Source organism: Danaus plexippus, chromosome 6 (genome assembly GCF_018135715.1).
Source record: "Danaus plexippus chromosome 6, MEX_DaPlex, whole genome shotgun sequence".
Taxonomy (NCBI): Eukaryota; Metazoa; Arthropoda; class Insecta; order Lepidoptera; family Nymphalidae; genus Danaus; species Danaus plexippus.
The window spans coordinates 5,961,002-5,979,881 of NC_083540.1; the positions used below are offsets into that span (position 1 = coordinate 5,961,002).

An 18,880-nucleotide genomic window follows, 5' to 3' on the forward strand; every position below is an offset into this window, starting at 1 on the left:
CCCGAGAGGCATCGTGGTTCGGTTTGAGAGTGACTTCAAAGATTTACCGCCCCTGACCCTATTTTATCTTAGTCTTAATGAGTGGAAGGAACACAACTTGTAATTACAGATCCAAATCAATAACAATTACGAGTTTAATGTGAGATCGGTCTTGAATCCGAAACTTTATACAACGATAAATTATTCGATATAACGCTAACAACGATTCACAATTTTTCTAATTTATGGTAAAGGTTATGATCAAATCCAAAAGTATCTTTTTCAAAAAATATTCGAAAGTGTTGTAATTCGTATATTCAAAACATTAAAATTTTAAGAGTACATCATTTTCGCATACAAATCCTATAACGCAAGCCTTTTAGTTTTTCAATGCAGCAGCGACACTCCATTAAGCGACGTATTATCTCGCCTGCTAGGAATATACATTTTTAAAATGTTTAAAAACATTTTACAAAACGGTAAACGATTATATTCACAGTTCTTTTCATCCAACCCATATGAAATAGAAGCATTTTATTTCAATCAAAATGACTGTGGATAAATCGTTGAAACATAAAATAAACAAAACTTAATTAATATATTTTTATAATTAATTTTATAAACTTCTTGTAATTCAGGCAGAACAGTATAGTCATGGATTCCTTAATTAGATTTGATGTTCAATAATTTGTGAACACGTGAAATGAATATATTTATTTGATGACAAATTTCAAATGTAAATTAAGTAAAGAAAGAAAATATATAAGGAATTTCAGTAATATTTGAAGTAAAATAATTAACGATATGAAATTTACAAAATGTTTTAACTGTAGGGCTCAAATGTAATTTTATATATAATTATATCTAACCCAATAATGTATATATTGCACATCTATGAAAACATTGAAATAAAAATGAAATATTTTTGTAACACCAAAATTATTTTCACATTTTTTTTTTGCATGGTTTATGTTAGTCAGTTTATTTCAGTTAAACCTCAACAGCTAGATAAAGTTTGTAACAGTTATATATAATAAATGTTAAAAGACAAGATAATGGTATTTTTCCTGCAAATAACAAAATCAGTCGAATGATTTTTAAAAAGGAGCTGCGTAAAGGCTACCATGTGATATTAAATGTTCAAAATTTTAAAATTATTTTTTAAAACTATCTTATATTTTTTCGAACAATGATTCTGATTTCATTATTTTCTATTGAAACACAATTCCATAGATAGTGACTTTAATAGATCGAAAACGTTTTGAAACCTAATAAAAAATAGGAAAAAATTTTTACTGAGAAAACATTTTGTATTGTAAAAGCTTGTTTTAATTCTTGTATTTATGAAAAAGCAATATAATTTATCTGTTTTACTTTAGTTTTAATCAAGTAATAGAATACAACCTTAAGAATACTTAATATGTTTACTGTCTGGAATAAAATATTAAAGTTTATGCAATAACATTGTCTCAAAGAAATATACATTGTAGAAGTATATGCTAAGGAGGTTTCCCTTATTCATATCTAACTCTCATACTCTCATACTGAGATAATCAATCAGGATTTTGACTGTTCAATAAGAAAATTGTCAACTGCAAAAATATGTATAGATCAAGTAGGTTGATAAATTAACAACAAATTTTTAAACATACGTAATGAAATATAAGTCGTTGTTTGGTAAAATAATAATAGTTAATGGAAATTCAATAAAATAAGGCTTAAGTGCCTTTGTATGATACCGTGACGTACATACATGTGTAGTCATTCATAAAATAACCATGTTTTGGGAATTAGTTTAAACCTTAAATACCAATAACCATTATTTATATCTAAAAACTAATGAAAATTCTATTAAAGGCTTTATTATTTTAGTTTTCATTATAAATAACTAACAATAGTCAATAGCAGATAATAATTGTAATACATTACAATTATTAAATTCTATTGCAAAATTTGTTTCATATTAGTTTAAGTATATGGAGAGCTCAAAGAACGTTATTTCAATCCGAATAACTATTTTATGAGACCCCAAAATAAATAACAAAACTGTTGACAAAACTCAACGAAACTAGATGTGTGAAAGGAGGCTTTACTGTTATTATAGTAGATGTCACATTTTCGAGACGTTCATTGCCCAGTGGTAGTATGGAGAGCTCATAAAGAGGATCAAAAGCGGCTTTGGCGGCTCACGGGACAAATGAAATATTTTCTCCACGCTCGTTTGTAGTCCAAAATTTCTCCGCGGGACGCAACGCAAAACCCTAACTGTAGATGATGGTATCCGAAACTATTTTTTGTTTTTTTTTTTGGCATACTAAATATTGAAATTAGGTGCAGTACTCATTTATATGGGTTACCGTAATTTTCTTGTTTAGTACAAGGAGAGGAATATTATGAATATCTTTATCTTATTACGGAAATAAATAAAATTGAATAAATATTTTTGGATGATATCAAATATTGACTAGTAAAATAGATATCTTTTAAGGAAATTACATCATTCAGCTAAGGTTTAGAAAGAATTTAATTAGTTAGATTTTTGTGGTGTTATGTCAGAAGTAGGTATACCAATAAAATGTAAAATAGATAATCATAACGGCAAACCAATATTTATAATGTATGTTGCCACCATTGCAGCCATCGACATTACGTTGAAATTTAAAAAGTGACTTCACTTAAAAATATTACTTAATTCCATTCAGGTTATGTTTATTAAAATTTTATAGTAAAACGACTAATGCTTTTATGAAATTGCATACTTCACTTCCATTAGCATAGTATTATAATGAAAACAACACAGAAACAATAGCACAGCACGTAATGATAAAACGTGATAGGAAAAATTTTGGTTATAATTTAGATTATATTAAAATTATTACGAGACTGAAAATACTTCCGTTATTTCTACCAGCCTTATCAACAAGCTAAAGAAATAAGGGAGGTTCTGTAAATGGAAATGCAACGGGTCAGTGAGCTTGTGATTCTTTCCATTTCACGTAGTGATAAATGGACAAATCACAAAGCGAGAATAGATTTAAAAGGAAACATCTCCGGTGAATTGTGAAATTACTCTTATTTCATTTTAAATCTCATAAACTGGATAAATTTCTCAAATTGAGGTGGGAGCGAATTTATTAAAAGAGCGAAAGGAATAATTAAAAGGGTAAGAAATTAATGGTATAAAAAATTAAGGATTATTTTGTCATCTTAATATAATAATTCAAAACTTACTTATATCTTTTTTATACCTACTAATCAATCCTTGATAAAAAAAGATGTTAAATACTGCCATCTATTGGAAAAGCACAGAATTTTTGGGTATGCCAAGTGTATAAAACACTGTGACTTATTATAAAAGCTACTAGATGTCACTTAAAAGAACGGTAATTTTTCATATAATATCACAAGATGTCGATTTAGAAACAATTTAATTCAAATAAGATATTATATATTTAGACATTGCGACACAGCCAATATGTAACTTTTTTAAATTAATAAATTATGAAAAAAGCCTTACGTATTTCCATTTCGCCTAATGCTTTCTCGATATCTCCATTTTTATGTATTGATAAGTTATTATTCAAATAGCAAGAATATCTTAAAAACATTGCCATGTCATACATGCACACAATTTTCCCCCGTGCCTTCATAAGTGTGGACTTCAGAGTAGGAAGAGAAACGAATAATAAGTGATAAAAAAATATATAGAATCGACAGCGCCATCTGTCCTCTGTGTCATGTGACTTTGTACCAAATTATAACGGTTATCAGGAAAAAAGTTACTACATGTGTCAATGTCAATTATTTTTAAATTAAATTTAAATCAATTAGCAGTTATTGCCTGAAATTATATGTAATAATTAACTCGAACCCTTTATAAACTTAATATTATTTGTCGAATAATCACGGAAATAATTTTTCCTCTAAATTATACTTAATTATATATTCATAATCAAATATAAAACATCGTTTAATCCCTAGAACCACATGGGTTTTGCTGAAATTAAATTGCTTTCGTTTAAGCATACAATAGAACAAACGACCCTCATGGTATTGTATAGTTGATTAATATTTCTGATTGACTTAACTTTGATCGTTACAAAGAGTAAAAATATTGAATTATTTAATAACGACATGTACATTTATTTAGCTTCACGTATCTTAGCACATGTTTTATGTATTCTTTACAGTTAGAATTAAAGTGTTTCATATGAGAAATTCCGTAGAAAAATTGAAAAATAAACTTATTTCTTTGGATATTACTTCGACAAAGTAATTTTCTATATCCACAAAAGTGATTTACTATCTATGTGTCAAAGACGATCAAACGTCAGTTGGTTAAGATGCTGAAGATTCAGCAAACAAAAACGTTTACACTGGCAAAATATTCCACGATTCAAGTGCTAATGAAGCCATAAAATAAAAAAAAAGATTGTTTTTTTAATAATTTTTTTGTATTCATTTAAAAGGATGCTGCAGGAATTTTGTTCCGCTGATCGTCCGGTATGCTCTTATTATAATAATTATAATATGCTATATTTACACGAAATCGTAACTTTCTCCATAAAATATTTATTTAAAATGTCTTGAACTATCAGGATGGAGGTTTAATAACAACTACTCAAAAGGTTTCAAAACTAGATAAATAAAAATCGTGGGCATACAAAACCTCGTCCAATCGAAACAATAAAATAACAGAATCAATTCGAAACGCATCGTGTCGTGTCCATAAACATTTCCTAATAAAATATTATCTAGCGTACAACCTTGACAACTACTATATAAAATGTTACTACATTTCGTTTTTAGATAAAAGTAAAACATAATAATGTGTAATCCAAGACTGTTAACATCATACCGGCGACTAAAATGACCTAAATAATCATGCAGCCTCTTTCTCGATACAATGAGAGGGCCGGATGCTGTCACGTTCTCATTAACTATCGTCAGGTTGTAACTTGAACTCTAGATAACCTAAGCTTTTCATTTATAACTGTTCTGTAATTTAGAAATGGTTTTTTCTATTCGGTTGACGATCTGTGTAGGTATAGACTATATCATTATTCCTTGTAAAATAAATAATTTTATTTAACAAAAACAATTTTAATTAACTTTACATCTGTCGTATTATGGGTTTCTTTTAAATAATTAACCCTTTTAATTACTTTAACGTTCTAACGTTACTCATATAATTAATTCCGAGTTACCCGAAAATGCCAACGAACCTGTCATGGAAGCCATTTATATTAAGGTGGGGCCGTCCGCAAGCTGACGTTAGCATAGTGTTTCCTGAATCTACATTTTTGTATAGAGTCATACCATATACGTAATATCCCATAAGAAGTATGTTATTAAAGCAACATTTTATTATTGAATACCTTAGGTTTTTATGTTATAAAATAAAATTGTGACAACCATTTTTCATAAGTGTATTGTAAAAAACCTTTCAATAATAATTTGCTTGCTGTCTTAAATTAGATTTTTTTTTTAAACTTTGATTTTCAACAAATTTCATTTGTTAAAATCTACAATGCCACCTAGTTATAAAAAGGAATTTACTAAAATTTATACCTTCATTAGAAACTCACTGCACTGATTTAAACGATTCTATCGCGAAATAAACTTTGAACTGTGTAATAAAATACATCATAGTTCTTATGCAATAACCGCACCGATTAACGTAATTGAGTAAGCTTGAAGTTAAATCCAGTTATAGAGTACCATAACATGATCAACTGATATCATATTATCTGATGACCTATACGATCTGACCGCATTGCTGTTATTGATCACGCCTTCCCAAATTATACGGTAAAAAGCTCAGAACGTCTAGTCCGAGTTTAAACCAACATATATACTGACAGTACTTATCTTGATACACGAAACTCTAAGGAAAATAATTTTTAAATGATTTCCTTATGTATAACGTAGATAGCTTTATTAAATCTTTATAAAGTTAAAAAGAACTTCGAACGTATGTTATAATTTGTCAAAAACGTGAACGGCATCAATAAAACAAAATGGATAAACAAGTATGTGATAAAATATAATAAAAAAGTGTGAATTCGAAATAGCCATTAATTATAATTTAAGAATATTCTCAATATTTTTTTTTTTGCATATTCCTGTTCAATTTTTTATTAATATATGAAAAAAAAACTAAAGACTTATGAAGGAGAAAGAAAAAAAATGTTACTGAATAGATTTATTACAATTTTTTTTAAATAACCCTAGCCCCAGCGTAACCTTCCTTATACTATTATATTCCTTAAGCAAAGCTCGGTTAAAATAACCATCAATTGTTCACAAAGGTCACACACCGCCAAAATTGTTTACAAAGATCACAAAACCTTTTGAGTTAATTAGTTATATTTATAGGTATGAAGGACTTTATCAAAAATCCATGGTCGGCATTAAGAACGAATTATAATCCAACCAAGCTTCTGGGTCGGAATAACATCTTCGACGTGACATGACAATGTTTGTCGGACCTGCTAATATGCAGCAATTAGTGCTTATTAAATAGAATTTCTTAAATGTGGAATAATGACTGCTATCATTACGACTTGATTTGAATTATGTTAATGTCCCATTAACTCAAATGTGTACCTTAAATACACAATCAGTTCTATGACTTTTTAGTATTGATAGATTCACACGAATTATCATCACTTTATATTCTCGATAGGTGTTTTAATTGGAATAAGGAAAGAAAATCCGATAGACGAATAAAAATGAATACAAAAAAAATATGAGAAACTGCTGCCATTGTATTGGCAGGCCAAGAATGAGCATTGAGCTGCGGTCTACTGACTACTAAAAGACTCAAACGCTCAAACGATATGATAAAAAAGCAGGAAAATATGAAGATTATATTTTTACATACAAATTAGTTTTGATAATTAAAAGGATATGTAATAATATTTTTTATAAAGGAATTAACAATTATATGTTTTTTAATAATATGCATTTTAAATTTACGTATCATTAATTAAAACTGAAAAACTTCAAAAGCAACTAAACAACGAAAGAAGATCGTAGACAATGAACAGTAAATTAAATTATCTCAGCTATTTAACGGGTGATTGCGAATAAATCACCAACAACCTTATGATAATAAAGAGAACTGGTTACATAATTGAAACGCCTCGAGCAATCCTTAGGCTCGCATCGATTATGTAACCTAAGATGCATGACTTTCTCTTCATCGGCTACTTTTATTTGGGTCACCGTTTGAATCATGCTGCATTGTTTATGCATCGAAGATGTAATGAAGGCCAATCGTTTAATTATTTCTTAATGACCCGGTGGTGGATGCAATTGATCCGTAATATTAACATACTTAATGATGTCACTATCGTTAAAATAAACAATTATTCCTAATAGATAAGTCATTGTTTTAATGATTCGACGTATCTGGTGTTTTGAACCAATTCAAGACATACTTTAGCGAGGTGTCTTTCTGGTTTGAAGTAAAATCAATAAGACTAACATTAGAAACCCAAGATTGGATAAATTTAGGTCAATAGAAAATGAAGCAATGTCTCACCTATACCTAAAATGTAACGTAGTCGATTACAAAATCACACCTACAGCGCATGTAAAATTTATGTAGCTGGCTTATGAATTCACTGTCAACATTTAGAACCTCAATGTTAAGTTGAGGAATAATATTTTACTGGTTATTAATAATTAAAGCGATGTCAGATTTATTAGGTATACATTTTGTATTTAAATAAGAAAATAGAAGCAATGAGACATATGAAATACGAACATGATAGAATTGTAAAAATTCATTTAAATGAATAAAACTCGCGAAAATCTTAGATCTCATTAATTGTAAAAATTATCACAAACAAATAGACTTGCTTAGAAACTGATTATTATACTGGGCGGGTCGCTCATGTGCATCCGTGTTTTTGTTTGTTTGCTCCGTTAGTCCATTGTCCTTCATTACAAGGAAAGGTTGAATTAAGATCTAATATTTTTTATGTCTTAAAATAGTGACTAAGTGAATCAATAAAATAAGTGTAAATATTTTAAATTAGTAACATATAATATAAAGACTTATTTTTTTTAACTTATGTTAAAATCATATTTTATAAATATATCAAATTGACACCCATATATTAAATATGAGACGAAACTTCTTAGCATTCAATGGATTCATCGTGTGGGTGCTGGCGCCATCGCGTTGCAGGGAGAGGAGCTTAAACAGTGCCTGGGATTTGCGACCCAGATGTAGGTTTAAGGGGACCCTATCTCAAACGCTCACCTTCACCGTCCAAGCTCCTCTCTCTACCTAACCAACTTTGAAAAGAACCTACTAGAGCTGCCTTCGAAGTACGTTCCAAGAATGAATTGACATTAGTTCTGGACAGGCCCTAGCCTTTTAGTAGGTTGTAGAGAGATTTTGCCGTTATACCTCTCGCTCCCACTTCTGCCACGTACAATTCCACGACGAACCTATTTCGAGTGAGTTCGTTTGTGAGCTCGTAATATTTATTGACCTTGATAGTATGGTCTTTGGGGATGTTGGTTTCCCAAAGAACCCTAAGCTCTATTATCACAGCGCGCTTTAAAATTCGCGAATACATTAATATGTCTGGTCTGAAGGACGACGCACAAATATCGTCTGGATTTTGTATTGTTTCTCAAACGTAATGTTATGTAATCTTTTAAAATATAGTACATATTGTTCCAATTTTAAACTGAATGGAATAAAAAAAATTGCAAGTGCACCTACTGACTAAATGGCAACGTCACAATCAGTATCTATGCAATTAGAGTTGGCTTATTTTTCATTATGGTTATTAGGTAAAATTTACTGCTATGAAGTATTCGTAAAAGTCAACATTGCAGTACGTGGGCTCTAAATGCGACGGTTCGATCGATGCACAAATGTTACATCCGTTTGAAATATTATTGTATTTGTATGAAATATTGCCAGACGGTTTAGATTATAGTCCGTGGGTCCTAGAATCTTATTTATTGTAACAGGCCAAGGTAGTTTGATACCTCATAATATATTTATAGGATTCTACTCTTGTAGATGTTGTTTTGTAAGTCGGATGACTTTTGTTTTGAAAGTATTTACGGTTAATTATAGTTCTACTTATCTATAAAGTTTAACGGGTCGCCCGACAGTTGTGCGACTTTTAAATCACCATTTCTGTTTGCTAGATTTCTATATCAATTAACCATGACTTTGTAATTCGTTCTTCGTCTCCGTTCATCTTATCGGAGGGAATTTATTTAAAACTTCGCAATATTTCGATTTGAGAGCTGGAAGTAAATATTTTTATAACCCTTATTAACTAACTGAAGGTATTATAAGGTGACGGCATCTTAATTATATTAAAATTGTTATCGATCTCTTTACTTATTAACTTTAATGACGTTTCTCATCTATGCCGCAAAACTGTAAATCATAACTAAGACGAATTTCAGAATCAATTAACTAGGCTTATTAAGAAAATCTTATATAACTTATATACAGGAGAATATACTAAGAACAACGGAATAAATAAAACTTATTTTTTCCGGGTTATACTACGCGTATTTAATTATTTAAAAAAAACTATATACTCCCTACGTTTCGGTTACTTTGCAGAAACCTTGATCACATTTCGTCTGCCCGTGATCAATCAATCAAAATGAATACTCGCGAAAGTCTTAGATCTCGTTCAATAAAAGAATAAGTCTATCTTTTCCTTCCTGTAGTTTTGATTTAATATCTTTAACTTTATTCTTATGTTTCATTAGTTAAGTTATTAAACTGATAAAGGATTACATACATTATGTGTTTTATTACAGTAATAAAAGTCACAATAAGTGTAAGCGATGTAGTGGAATACATCCAATTATAACATCAAAACAAAGGAGGAATATCGAATGCCCCATATTGATATCACTATATTAATATTGTATTTTAAGCCGTCATCAACTTGACCTATTTGATACAGGTTGACCGTATCAAAAATGGATGATAATGCGTTCGTAGTTAAAAATAACCATTGTAAATAATGATTTACGACATTTATATGCAAAAAATGTAATTTGTATTGTAGGATATAAAAGTAGATTATAAAATTACTTTCTCGTTTTATGTACTCATAACATAATATTATATTAACTTACCATTTTTACACAATTTATCGTGTTTTACAAGACGAAAATATTTTTCTAGGTATGTAATTTAAATTAGATTTAGATTAATTCCAAAATGTTGATATAAGTACATATCAAAATTATAATACAGGATTCAATTAGATTGAAATTGTAATATATATCGATAATCTATATACATATAAATATATAAAATTGAATAAGATTTATGAACGAAATACAAAATGAAAAGATGTTCTTTCTTTGTATTTTATCATTTAAACTGTTTTGTAATGCATGCAAAAAAGATGGGGTGACGTCAAAACAAAGGATTCACATTCACGTGCACATGTGCTGTATCCGGCGGGCCCCAGTGCAACAACCACACGGGACGACTCTAAATAACACAACTATTATAGTTACAGATTTTAATAATCTCATTACTTTATATACCATTATTACATATATTTATACACTAAAAAAATATATAAACGTATATGGCATACTTCTCAGAGTTATTTGTTGACTGCTCTTTACTTTAACATTATTATATTTTATATAATTTGGCAAGTTGTAATCTTAAACACGTTTCACAAGTTCAGAATGAAAGCACTTTCGTCGAGAGGCCACTTTAGCACGAATAGGACTCGTAAGCAGTTAACGAATAGCTAATAAGATATGTTAACAAGCTATACAATACGGGGGTGTTACTTGTTAGTCGTAAAGTTACCCCAACCATTGTGCTTACGGGGCTTCGCAATGCAAACACGCCGGCGACTTCTAGCGAGTCAGTCGAAAAGGAACGAGCGTCCGACGTTTACGTTCCATTCACATGAAAGTTATTTTTATTCCCTCCGCGCATTTACTGTGTTGTGAATTTGTGTAAATCAAATGATTGTTAATAATATTACAGCGTTAATATTGCGAACGTGACAACTGTATAACGGTTCTGGTTTTGCGTTGGATAATATTCGACCGGTGCGCTAATTGCTGTTTTAAGGTGGGTGAAGATTTTTTTGGACGTACTTACCTATCAATTCGTTTGAGTCTTCTTCTTCAAAAAAATAAAACCAAAGGTTCTAATAGCCTATACATTATAATAAGTTTTTGTTGATACATAACATATCCAAAATTTACCGGCCAGTGATATTATAAATGCATTGAAATTGTTGCTTAGTTGTTATATTTGTATAGCGACTACATCGTCTGATGGAACCAGTTCTCAAATGATGGTTTGTTATTATTTTTTGCTGCCATCGAGCCCCGACAGTGAGTTACCAATCCCATTAACAGCTCCCGTTTCTCGGTTGTATGGAGTACACAAATAATTCTGGTCGTTCAAGCTAGTTAATCCATGATTATTATTAATGCGTATTGCAAGCCGGGATCAACCTTGCATTTTATTAAAATGTCATTTATAATAAATACATCCCACTTTAGCCCTTGAATTGAAATTTCTCCTTCCTTGGCTTGCCATGTGATTGCATATTGTAATTTTTCTAACATTATAATTTTCTTTTAAATTAAGAATTTCTATAGGAAAATATATTTCTAGATACTTTTGATACCCCCGTTTTTTAAATGAATCTATATTCGTCATGATTTTCTCTGTACCTTTCACATTTTATAGCGTGAAGGAAAACCAAACAAACAAATTCATTTTATTTATTCTTACATTAATCATACTACATTGAAAACAGTCCCGTCAGAGATCTCGGGAAAATAAAACAATTTATAACAACATTAATAAATTACGAAACACGCACAAACATATACATTCGTCATATTTGTTTCTATTGAATGTAAAGGCAAAACATTTTATATGGAATACAGATGCGACGTAAAAATAATGTAGACAAAATAGGCAGACTATTTGTCACAGGGATTCCATCTTGTCTAATTTTAATGAAAACAAAAGACAATAATTTTGTATATTTATACAATATCAAGCTACCCATGTCGCATCTCGTTAAAAAGATCCGCAATGTAACCCCCTATTGTTTACTCACCAACGGCTGAGTTTGCCAAACAATGTCAGCGCTTTTAGCGATGCCAGTAATTTGTTTAAGCAATTGTACTGTTTCGTTGACGCTTTGTGTGCTGAACGTACATAAAACACTGTCAGGGAACCCAGGTAACAAGTGGGGCGAACACCCTGCATGTTACGTTGTTTGCATAACGGATAATGTAGCTTTTTGACTTTTGTACTACGACTTAAGACTTACTGCCCAACCGTCAGCACATAAGAAGTGTTCATAATATTTAAATGAGTCTTAGCGAAACATCTTACAAATATTTATGTTATAGACAAAATTCTGTAATTTTTTTATAGTAAACAATTTAAAACCTAGTGCCTTGTTAATAAATTTCATATAGAATAATATAATTCATATCTAACTTATAAATTAGACCCACGTTATCGTGAATGCCTATGAAACATTTATTGAGTCTACAGATAAATCAAGGAAAATTGATTTCGTGACTACATCGGATCAGTGAAATTAATTGCCTGCCTGACCGATTTAATCCGTTTAATTAAAATTCTCTCTTCAGGGTGAAGAGCTGTTTGACAATTTGATAAAAGAAATATTTCTGTGGAAAAGAAAACCATTTACGTAAAGGAAATTGCAAACTAATTTGGTTTAGATATAATCGAAAAATATTAAATAATTGCTATTATATTTCTTCCACAGTTAATATACTAACATCAACCGGACACAAATGAATGCTATCTGTGTAATGCAAATACAACTTCTACTTATCTAAATTGTCCTCCCGACGATGTTTGCTGATAATATGTCATTCTAGCGGATGTTTACGACAAAGGAAATAATAAATACTTACTAGGTTATGAAGGAGAAAGACTAGATAAGACAGTCGAAAGTCCTGATTACTAAGTATAAATTTGCCTACCGTAATTAGAGAAATATTAATTAGATTCTTATATACCAACATTAAGTAGCACTGCACAAGGTTCGTGGTATTCCCATTGTTAAAAAAAATATATAAAATTGATTCATTCCTTCATCCCATAACATGGATCCATATATACTTATTTTTCGCCAGCTAAATGTGCCGAGTCAATGATACAAGACCGGGAATTGTGACAGAGTTTAGGGGGCCTATGTCCAGCATAGCGTGGTGTTGACGAAATACACTGAATAAAAACCTTGTCCTATAATTTATAATAATACCAGTGTCGTATATCTAAAGTTCCTAACAGTGTACAGTAGTTAATACTTTGAAGTAATTATGTTTGTTCTATCTTAGTCAGATTGCACAACAGAACACCTGCACTGATAATAAGAAAGGGGCGGCAAAGTATGACCGTTAGTTTCCGCAGCATGATTACAGCTAAGCAAGATTATTTACAATAATTGTTACCAAAGGTTATCGAAATAAATTCCACAATATTTCAAAATAGTTTAAATTACTTTCTCCGTAACCATTAAATTCTAGATAAATCAAGAGTAGCTCTGTAGTTATGAAAATGAGTGGGTAATATATGTTTTAAAACTTTCGCTAAATAAAGTTTAATACATATTGTATTGATTAAACTTTCAGTTCGGTTTTATTGATTGTGAACTTGGCTAGTTCAATATTTTTATAGAATTCTTGACTAAACCAAAGAGAACATTCGGTCTTAATCAGCTTTGAGCAGCAACCAATTCAATCGATCATTATTAAAACTTTACAGACAACGCTCTCTCTTAAAATTGAATAATAACTCAAAAGTTGTGGCACTTTACTTAGAAATTGTTTGTATTACTTTATATTAACCAAATATCCGCATCAATGTAGGTACCAATAAAAAATAAATTAGTTGTTTTCTAATAATAAAGATGTTGTCTAACGTAATACGACTTTCATTATTTTAAAAATAAATTATGTGAATAATTCTCATCGGTTACCAGTTTAAAATCTATGAAAATTTCGTCTCCAATTTTATTTATAAAATAAAGTTCAAAATCACTATTTTAATTCGATTTAACATCAAAGTTACGTACCGCTTTATTCATCTTCTGCTATGCTATGTATGCTGATGTAAAAATATGCACATATCATTTGTTCTTTAGTCCAAACCCATTTCAGCGGTGATGACATTCAAGGTCATTTTGAACTAGGAAGTACATATTTACGTAAGAACTTGTCAGAATAATGACAACTCTATGTTGCATTAACGATATTACAACTATTAAGAGACTAAAACCGGAAAATTTTATCACTTCTCTTTAAATTTTATTCGACTTAAGTTATTTGAATAATTACAAATATTATTTTCTAGAATAGTAAACAAATAAAAAGTTCCATTTTATAAAGTGTTTTAATAATGAGCTAATTAAGAGTTAGTTTTGACTGACCGTAATTAGTGCGACTTAATATTTAAATCATTGGTGGTGGTCTCATTACATCAAAATTAGACTTTTGTCGGAATAAAAAAGATTATATGTTATTTGAAAAACAACCCAGTTCCGTTGTAAAGCGGATCATAATTGTTTGTAGTGTTCTTTGTAAGAGCGTCTGAAGGAGCACTGAACTTTGCAGTGTCGAGGTTCTCTTCCCCACACCTGAGGTTCACTCACACAGCCATTAGTTCCGAACGTTTATAGTTAAAGATAGAAATCTTGCTTATGACATGCGCTATTCTTAACTATTATGAGATTAATAAAGCGGGGTTTTGGATGGGAATTTCTTTTTATTGTTATTTGTTGAAGTTGTAATTAAGCTGTTACACAAATTGTGTAATACTAGTCAGGAAATCGTTATGTCAGATCTGGATTAATAGTTTTATAGCCACAACTTATAAATATAATTATGGTCTGAAATCCTTTGCTGTAGACAAAGGTCTTGTTGATAGAAATAAATTGTATTGTTATTTCCCTTGTAGTTTTATTATTATTTACCACGTAGAGTCGTAGATGTTGGCGTGATTTTTCATTTTTTTGCTGGAAATTTTACGCACCATTTCATTACGCCGTGGGATAAACTTCATACTTTGCTTTGTTTTGTTTTGTTATGCACAGTTTTTTAAATAACTATTATCCGGTTTAAAAAAAATTGTGGTATAATATTAACACAGACTACTCGGATGTCTAAAGTTCAAAAAAAATATTTTATCTTTTGAAAATGGTATCTAAATCTACAATAGTTGTATGTATGATAAATTAAAGCTCATATAGAATTAACATATCATTTCCACTCATTAATTTAATTGGAATTCTATTATATCAAATTCATATGTTTATTTCTAATCCTGTACCAGAATACAGAAATTAAACAATTTACATAATTGTTTTTTACAAATATACTTATTTATTATTTAATTGTTAATAGAAAGAGCTTTCTATTTTATAAAGGACATTTTAACATTATTTACCTAAAATTCCGTATTAACATCTTAATTTTTTCATATTTCAGTATCATTATTTATTTTTTCGGTCTTACGCTAAATTATCTAAATTGAAGTCAACTTTCTTTGGAGAAATAAGAAAAATCATTTGATAAATATCTTAATAAAATTTAAGATGCCTTGAGATAATTTCGTATTTTATATAAGTGGTTTGAGAGACAGCCTTAGAAATCTTTATGTAAATTACTTTTTAAGTTTACATGAAGGGTTTAGCTTATAAGTTATTATATTTAAGAGTCATTTATTAAAATTATTCACAAAAATGTATTTTGAATTTCGGTAACTAGACGTTTTCTTATTAAAATCTCTCCTGTGAACACATTTTTAATTCTGATACTCCCCACATAAGGTTTATATATTAGTGAAGGACAGATTGTGGCGTCAAAGCATCGTTTAGTAGGACAGCATTTCCTAGGTAATAGCTTTCGTAGACATTAGCATACCAAAGGTTTCCATGTTCCTAGATACCTGAAGTAAGAAATAATTAAGCGTGAATGAAACCTCCGAAACCTTAATGTCTAAACCACACATAATTAGATTTCTTCTAAACTTTATGAGTCATATTTTTGAAATAAAGTATCAAAGCAAGAAATCAAAAGTAATGACTTAAAATGTTTTAAACATTAATTCTGTCCACCTCAAAAGCCTCTCATACGACGGTAGACTTTGTACAATAAATAGCTGTCATTAGTCGTACCAGAGTACCATTGGAATCCCTTACACACTTTTGTGAACGCTTGAAAACCAAGATTTTTGTTAGGGGACTTTCACACTAATTACTACACTCGTGCGTTTTATTATAAAGCTATATGAGACATGTATGTAAAATCCGAATATATATTTTTTACAATAAAAATACTGAGTGGTTTAATATTTAAATATTAAAAATATAAAAATTTTAGATATATATTTTAGTCTTAGAGTATAAAAATAAAACTCGGAATCGATAATATTTGCTCACAGAGTGTATTTATTTCTAATCGTATTTATCAATAACTATTACAAAATATACAATCTAATGCTATATCACTTTACACGTAATAGCTATGCCAGTGAAATGTAAAATGATCCAATTTGATTCCTTATCTTTATTCTTTGACACTTACAAATGGACAATAATAAATTAATGTAATTTAAAACTATGTCAACACTCACCATTTGTAAACAGACTCCCACAATACGACGTATACAATAAAATTCTTTGTCTAAATTTGAATTTAATCGATATAACAAGCATAGGTAAGGTGTATACCTTAAGTTCTTCATAGTAACCTTGAGAGGTTAAGGACCGTGGGTTAGTCACCGGACAAGGCTTCGAATAGTTAGGTTAAGTGGATTCATAGTCACTATTTCTACACAATGTATCATAGTCACATGTTGACTTTCAATATAGTTGATTACCATTGAAGATAATCTTTTTTGGATCTACGTGCGTTTATAAGGAAAACATAAACATTTTATGCTGCCCATTGCAAATCAAACCAGACGGGTACCGGTTATAGTATTTAATTTATTAAGCAAATATGATTCATCGGTTATCTATATAAAGTGCTCTGTCTGTTATAGATTTTGTTTTTAGTTCATTCTATCCAGATCTCCTATTCTAGTACGCCTATCACAAGTTAGCAGCAAACAGATAGTAACAAGACTTTCCATCCATAAACTTTCAAAGACTCGATGAGGCATTTATATTGATTTGTGATTGGAAAACTGTACTGATGTCAGTTCATTCAGTTTATGACACAAACTACTATAAACAAAGTCAAATAAATTCAAGTGTTTAGTTTAGTTATAGCGAAGCGTAATAATTTATCAGGATTGACTTTCTCATTGTTATATTTGTTGTTGTAACTCTTAATTTGTTAAAAAATCATTTAAACATTTAAACAAAATTATTACAAAGAAGGAATAATAAAGGTTGACAATAACAGCTTCCGTAGCTTAAATCAGTCGATCGAGCGTCGCACTGCGCAATAACATTAACAACTTATCTGACTTCGCAAAATATTCTTTGTTCTGACTTTTTTGCTCAAAATTTATTCATAAATATTACAATTTATATAAACATAAAAATAGAAAAAATATGCACATACGATATTTTATTAGTATTTATTTATTCACATGATACGTGCAGGTACTAAGTAATTAGTTTATACCAAGTTCCAGCTCATACATACAATATTGAGGAAAACATCTTATATAGTTACATGTATGAGATATATTTCCTGAACTTTAAGCGAACTTTAATACTATTAAGACTCATTTATTTTAGCAAGATTTTAATATTAAAATTCACTTCTATAAAGTTTGAAATAAAAATTTTTGTAGTTATGTAGCATTTTGGATAAATAATCTTATAAAACCAAATTCGACTGTGACTTCGTGATAAATATACCACATCCTTACAACACCTATTTAAAGATACCTCATAAATTATCTAATTAGATGCTAAAAGCAACAAATAAGTCTCTAGGGACATAAGAAAATCCTTTTGAAGAGGATGCTGAAGGAACAGACTTTCAAACTTGTCATTAAAATCAAAAGGTATTAAATGATTTAAAGCACTTTATTTCTCAAGAATATTATTTAAAACTTGTTATTTCACTTATACATATATGTAAGTATACACATAAGAAACGATCAACAGTTCTGGCTAATTAGAAAACATACTGATATAATCTTTTTAAAACCAAGTAGGAAGTGATATCAGGGTACATAAATCGTTTATACTAGTATAAAAAAAACTCGACTTGGTTTACGTTGTGTTACATTTTATAAAATGTTGACTAGAATTTGCTAAAATTTAATTGAAATCGTAATATGATTTCAAGAGAATGTTAGAAGGGAAGGAATCTTGGCTGATTAACGAAAATACTTTTGTACTGGTTCTCCATCACTAGTATTAAATATGTTTTCTTAAATACAACACTAAACACAAGTGTGAGCAACGTATCAGATGCAATAAAATGTTTACCTCTTAACTGAGATTTTTAAAATTATGACGGTTTTATAGTCCATAAAAATATTTTTTGACATGTTAAATATAACGTGTAGTTATCACTTTCAACTTTCTTACATGCAAATGCCACTATTGTTTACTATTTTTCTAACATTAAATAAACTTTATATAAGATATGTTAGTTTAGAAATCATCTGTTGACTTAAACATAAACATGTATTTCTAATTGCATTACAATACTTAAAGTTTACTTTATGCTTGTTTTTCCAATTAACGCCTCTCAGAAAATAACCGACATAGACAATCAAATACTCGTTAAAATCCTTTCAGAGAGAACCTGGGGTGAATTCGTTTGATATTGCCAAAAGGTCAAATAAGAAAATAGATTGCAGACTGTTTTATAAAATGAAAAAGGAGACTGTTTT

The 18,880-nt window shown here is 29.7% G+C and overlaps 1 protein-coding gene across 1 annotated transcript in view; it reads left to right on the plus strand.

Moving 5' to 3' along the window:
• Positions 1 to 10,877: 10,877 nt before the first annotated feature.
• Positions 10,878 to 18,880, plus strand: part of LOC116778913 (uncharacterized) — a 29,918-nt gene continuing 21,915 nt past the window's right edge. Inside the window, exon 1 of the mRNA XM_032673002.2 lies at positions 10,878 to 11,086. The gene's annotated coding sequence lies outside the window, so the exon portion shown is untranslated. The remainder of the gene's footprint in view (positions 11,087 to 18,880) is intronic.